The 6888-nt window shown below is 37.8% G+C and overlaps 1 pseudogene; it reads left to right on the forward strand.

Annotated features, from left to right (window-relative positions):
- Positions 1 to 4021: 4021 nt before the first annotated feature.
- On the forward strand, positions 4022 to 4852 carry LOC114206828 (ribosome biogenesis protein NSA2 homolog pseudogene; annotated as a pseudogene).
- Positions 4853 to 6888: the final 2036 nt, after the last annotated feature.

The raw sequence follows: 6888 nt of genomic DNA on the forward strand, positions 1-6888 counted from the left end.
CATTCTTCCTAAACTTCTCCTGGCCACCCCATCTCCACCCCTGCCCATAGGACACTTTTGGTAAGGTCATAGTCAGATCAGTCAGGAACGTTTAGGGTTATGTTTCCCATATCTGAACTGTCTTTAGAACAAGGACAATAAGGGACAGATTCAACCCATATCATATAGGTGACTATAGAGGATAACCATGGCTGAGTAATGACCCACTGAAGATGCCTAGATCTTAAAGTACAGTGTATATTTTGGCTTACATAGCAGAAGGTACTTTGAAGATGTGATTACATTAAGGATATTGAGATGGGAAGATTATCCTGGATTATCTTGTTGGACACAATGTAATGTAATCACAAGTCTTTATAAGAGGAAGTCAAGAGGATAAAAGTCAGAAAAATATGTGACTATGGAACCAAAAAGGACTACAAACTAATACATTTATGTAGTTTTAAGGCACTAAGATTGTATAAATTTGCTACAGTACCAATGGGAAACTAATAGAGTAACAATGTGATCCATCATCAGATTATAGGTCAGTGATTTTTCACCTTTTGCATTTTTGGAAAGAGACTGGTCCACAATTTAAAATGGCACCATATTGGGCGCCTGGGTGGCTCAGTTGGTTAAGCGACTGCCTTCGGCTCAGGTCATGGTCCTGGAGTCCCAGGATCGAGTCCCACATGGGGCTCCCTGCTCAGCGGGGAGTCTGCTTCTCCCTCTAACCCTCCTCCCTCTCGTGCTCTCTCATTCTCTCTCTCTCAAATAAATAAATAAATAAATAAAATCTTTAAAAAAAATAAAATAAAATAAAATGGCACCATATTTACAAAGCCTCTTCCTAACAGAAGCAGCAAAGCAGAATTACTAAACAAACAAACAAAAAATATTAACAAATGAGACTACGGACTTAGGAAGTGGCTCAAATAAATCTAATCCTGAATTTTTTTTTTGAGATTCCTACCACTGAATGTTCTTTGCTTTCCTGCAGAAAGCATGATGAAAGAAGGGAGGGCTTATGATAGACAGTATTCTGGTACAATCCAGAAATGATTTTAATAATTATATTCCTTTTTTGTTAAGGAAACTGGTGGTCAGGCAAGAGTGACTACTTACTTGGAGGATTAATTTGGATTAATTTGCTATGGAATTTTTCTTTTTTCTGAGTTAAAATATCTTTTAAGAACCCAGCAAACTCTGATTTGGGGTTTGTTCTGAAGTGAATATGAGAGAAAAAGGTCCCAAGGACTCCAATCTTAGAAGGTCCTCAGAAGCCAATCCCTTAATATACTATCACGGCTACTAATCATTGCCTGCTACCCCGTTGGCACACTTTCGTGATGAATGTCTTTGGTTAATGACTTAATGGCCTTAGAGGTGATGTCATGTGGACACAGGCTATGATGCCAGAGTTGGCTATCTGGTGATTATTTGAGGTCAGCAGATGCCATGGTAATCTAGATACAAAGAGACTCCAATATGTGGAGAAGGAAATTTAAGTCAGGAGACTGAATATCCAGTGCCACTTATGGGCTGTCAGTTCGGCGTCCAGTGCTGGGAAATCTCAAAGTCTTACAAATGCCCCCCTTAATATGAAGGCTTCCAAGGACACCTGGCTGGCTCAGTCGGTGGAACATGCCACTCTTGATATCAGGATTGTAAGCTGGAGACCCACCTTGGGTGTAGAGATTACTTAAATAAATAAAATCGTAAAAAAAAAAAAAAAAGAATGTATCAAGCTCTTGTAATTTGCAGGAGGAGATAGTCTGCTATTTTATTTTCTGTTTTTTTTCTAAAGGTTTTATTTATTTAATTGCCAGAGAGAGAGAGTGCAGGAGAGAGAGTGAGAGTACCAGCACTTAGAGTGGCAGGCAGAGGGAGAAGCAGAGTCCCTGCTGAGCAAGGAGCCCGATATGGGACTCGATCCCAGGACCCTGGGATCATGACCTGAGTGGAAGGCAAACACCTAACCATCTGAGCCACCCAGGCATCCCTTATTTTCTGTTTTTAATAAAAAGTTTAAGATGATCAATAAGAGTAAATACAGTTTTTATGAAAGCTTCACCCTTATCTTGAGCAATGCGTTCCCAGAAGCGGTATTTAAGTGCTCTGAAATGGATGCTTCTTTCCCCCTTTAACAGACTGAATTTTTGATAAATTAGATTTGGACAAAAAAAAAGACCTCACATGTAATTACTAAAAAGATTTGTCCTACCCATCCATGGACACATTTTGATATCAATCCTTCCTGCTTTTCTAATCAAGTTTTCACATGTCCAGGATACACAGAGATAAGCTAATTGATAAAGATCAGAGAATTCTGGACTAAAAAGTCATAGAGCAATTCTAAATTCTTAAGTGAACTTTTGTCTTTTATTACATCAATAAGATTATGATCTAATATGATCTCAAGCAAGATTTCAAATAAAAAAAAACAGAGGGGGGCATTATTTCCAACTACAGTTTGAGATATTATGATAATGTTCAATGGAAGAAGTATGTTTAGGAAAGGCCAGTGCATGAAAGGGAAAAAGGATCTGGTGAAAGTGAAAGAGACAGAGAAAAACTAAAGAAAAGGGGAGGAATTTGAGGTATGGGAAATAGGATGCCAGTCCAGAGTTGGATCAAAATAGGGTGAGAAGTGGTTAAGTTTGGATGTTAGATATTCCACATTATCATTAGTTTTTACTCATGACTCTGTAGGAGAAACAATTTCAAAAATTTCTTTTTTTTAAAGATTTTATTTATTTATTTGAGAGACAGAATGAGAGAGAGAGAGAGAGCATGAGAGGGGGGAGGGTCAGAGGGAGAAGCAGACTCCCTGCCGAGCAAGGAGCCCGATGCAGGACTCAATCCTGGGACTCCAGGATCATGACCTGAGCCGAAGGCAGTCACTTAACCAACTGAGCCACCCAGGCGCCCACAATTTCAGAAATTTCTTGTCCTTCAGTGGTCCCTTCATGCCTGTCTAAAAATACTGACCATTGAATCTTTAAAATCTTTCATTCTAATGCACACAGATGTGCTTATCCTAAATTCTATGGAGTTGACATTATAGTTCTAAATTTTTTGGTAGAATCTTATCAAAACTGAGTATTTAAGGCTATTGGCACCATAACCTGAGATTTATTGAAATTCTAGTAATTGCCAATATTTAAATGATGAGAACAAACATGACAAAAATAATCAGGAACTGAGGTTCCTAGCCTTATTCTACCTTACCTATAAGATCGCAGAGCAACACAAGGAAATCAAAAAGGCGATGTTAAGGGAACAAAAAAAAAAAAAAGGAAAAGAAAAGCTTGGGGGCACTTCAAAGCATAAGAAGTAGCACTTGTCAGAAGCAGGACTTAGGTATAGTCACTGGAACTCTCAGAACAGATGTCAAAAGATGTCCGGTATGTCCTATCCTCGTGGACGTGGCTTCACAGTGATCAACAGAGGATATTGTCCTGATCCAAGTTACATGATTAAAAACTGTGGGAGCTTTTATTAAAAAAAAAAAAAAAAAAGCCAGACATGAGAAGGCTCTGAAAAAGCTTTTCTAATTTGAGAGAGATTGAAAGACAGAGTGACTTTATAAATTCTTAATAAAAAGCTTCAGTTTCAGTTGGTTTCAGAAAGTTGGTCAGGGACACCTGGGTGGCTCAGTTGGTTAAGCATCTGCCTTTGGCTCAGGTCATGATCCCAGAGTCCTGGAATTGAGCCCCATGTTAAGCTCCTTGCTCAGCATGGAGTCTGCTTCTCCCTCTTTCTGCCCTTCCCCACCTCGTGCTCTCTCTTGCATGTTTTCTCTCTCAAATAAATAAATAAAATGTTTTTTTTAAAAAATAGTTGGTCAAAAATGTTTCTTAGAAAGGAGAAGAGGTTCTTCTAGAGTAGGAAGTTGTAGTTGGTCAAATTGGATTTATCAAGGGCGGTTGGTGAGGGACAGGTAAATATTAAGGTCATTAGCAAGAAAAGGTGAGAAACAACAGTTGCAGAAGCTAAGTAGAAAACCTCAGTCCTGGAAAATTGAGAGCTTCTTCACTCCCCGGCAGCTGCACCCGACGGCTCTGCAGCCGTCACCATGCCACAAAATGAATATATTGAGTTACACCGGAAGCGATATGGCTATCGTTTGGATTACCATGAGAAAAAAGAAAGAAAGAAGTTCGAGAGGCTCATGAACGTTCAAAGAAGGCAAAAAAAGATGATTGGTCTGAAAGCTAAGCTCTACCATAAACAGCGCCATGCTGAGAAAATACAAATGAAAAAGAATATCAAGATGCATGAAAAGAGAAACACCAAACAAAAGAATGATGAAAAGACTCCACAAGGAGCAGTACCTGCTATCCCCTGGACAGAGAGGGACAGTCCCGAACTAAAGTACTTTCCAATACGATTAAACAAAAATGAAAAGAGAAAGCAGAAAAATGGGAAGTTCCTTTACCCAAAGTCCGTGCCCAGGGAGAAACAGAAGTATTAAAAGTTATTTGAACAGGAAAGAGAAAGAAGAAAACATGGAAGAGGGTGGTCACTGAAGTCTGCCTTGTTGGAGACGGCTTTACTGGAAAACCACCTAAATATGAAAGATTCATTAGACCAATGGGCTTACGTTTCAAAAAGGCCCATGTAACATATCCTGAATTGAAATCCACCTTTTGCTTGCCAATACTTGGTGTAAAAAAGAATCCTTCATCCCCACTATATACAACTTTGGGCTTATTACCAAAGGCACTGTAATTGAGATGAACGTGAGTGAGCTGGGCCTTGTGACACAAGGAGGCAAAGTTATTTGGGGCAAATAGGCCCAGGTTACCAACAACCCTGAAAATGATGGATGCATAAATGCAGTCCTGCTGGTTTGACAGCAGTTTCAGAGAAGTAATTCCTTATAATTACTTAAGACTACACACCAATCAGGAAGACCACCATTACTGTGGTGGTTCTGAATACTACCAAACAGCCTTACGTATCTGCAGTCATCAAGAGAAGTATTTATTCTATTGTGAAAAACATTAAAATAGACATTTATTTGAAAAAAAAGGAAAAGAAAACCTCAGTCCTTCAATTTCTCTTCCAAAAGTTACCAAAAAGGGTTTTGTTTGTTTGTTTGTTCGTTTTTAAAGATTTATTTATTTATTTTAGAGAGGGATAGAGAGAGTGTGGGGGGAGGGGCAGAAAGAGAGAGAGAGAGTCTCAAGTGGATTCTGCACTGAGCACAGAGCCAAATGCAGGGCTCAATCCATGGACCCCCTGAGATCAGGACTTGAGTCTAAACCAAGAGTCAGATGCTTCACTGACTGTGCCACCCAGGTGTCCCTACCAACAGGGTTTCAAGGATTCAGTGGTTTTCACTGGTTACCTGGGAGTGATGTTTTATAGTCTACAAATTTGCTTAAATGAAGCCTATGTTTCATCATGTATTATGGTACATAGGTTGAAATGCCAGAACTTTGCTAGTGTATAAAAAGACAAGAATAAAAAATTGTGACTGTTCAAAGAGTTCTATCAGGAGCAGCCTGATAGATATACCTTAACCATAATCCTCATAAGGGTTGGAGTACATTTCCTCCAAGGCATTAAAACTGCCTCGGTGAGGGCACCTTTTCCTTGAATGATCGCAGGTGGGGATGAGGGTGAGTGGATGAAATGAGATACCGGAGTGGTGGTATTAAATAGCTAGAGAAAATGAGAATACAATCACAATAATAAACTGTAGGGATAGGATGCATTTAGAGTGGTATGAATTGATTTCAGGGTCCCTAAAAATTAAACCCCCCCAAAAAAGGCAAAATAGCTCATATATTGAAGATCCCTTTAACACATAAAAATAAAAAGTTAATCCCAGTGGACAGAAATCTAAAGAGTTACTATCATGAAGATTCACAGACAGTTCCCCAATTCTAAAACAGGAATCTGAATGAGCGGGAGCTGACTCTCTTTGGAGAACCCTTCAGTGTAGCCTTAATGTAAATGGTTGATAATCTCCTAAACCTTCTCCACGGTGATCCATGACCATGAAAGATGGTGAGTGCATTCTGGGAAAAGAGAAATATATTGATCTTCTGTGCATATTGTGCATATTAAATATGGTTCTGAATGAAACTGTTTCTTAAATACTCAAAACAGTCCGTGGTATGTTTTCCAAAATGAGAACTAGGTTTCATACTTAGATATACTGAGGTATGCATCCAATGTGATTAAATTTAAATAGTAATTTCTAATAAGACATTTATCTATGAGACATTATAATATAAATATAAGAACCACTTTGGATATTTCTATATTTAGGAAAACTATACTAAGAGAATAAAAAAAAAAAACACTAATAGTTTTAAAAGGTAAATGGGCAGAGAGTTGTGATTTGTTTTCATTCTTTTCTAGGGCAATAACAATGCAAGTGGCATGAGAGACAAACACAATTTCAGATATTACAGAATTTAAGTTCAATAACTCATAAACATTCAACCTTAAATATTTTCTAATCTTGGATGTTCAGAATATTATAATTCATCTCATTTCTATATTCATAAGTAATGTCTTCCCTAAAGCATCTAGCTTCTAATGCTACAAAAGGAATATAGTAAAGGAATTAAATGCATTCCTTTAAAGAAATAAAGGAGTTACTGAGAAAATGCAAATATCACACTAACCCAAAGGTATATATCATAAAAATGAAAATGCCTACTGTAATATTTATGCATTTATTGAAACTAGGAAGACTTATGAACTTGAACTCAAGCTTCAAAATAGCACCAGTTCTGGTTTTAGCAAGTCTAATAAATGCCTCCTAAATATTTTGTTTATAAAACATTTTTAAATATTCCTCTTCATAACACAACATAAATTAAAATGACTCAGATAATTCTCATTTTGTTCCGACATAGTTGTGCATAGTTTAGAACATTTGAA

Source organism: Eumetopias jubatus, unplaced genomic scaffold (assembly GCF_037043125.1).
Source record: "Eumetopias jubatus isolate StellerSeaLion01/CBP00866 unplaced genomic scaffold, mEumJub1_p1.0 scaffold_2, whole genome shotgun sequence".
NCBI classification, from domain to species: Eukaryota; Metazoa; Chordata; class Mammalia; order Carnivora; family Otariidae; genus Eumetopias; species Eumetopias jubatus.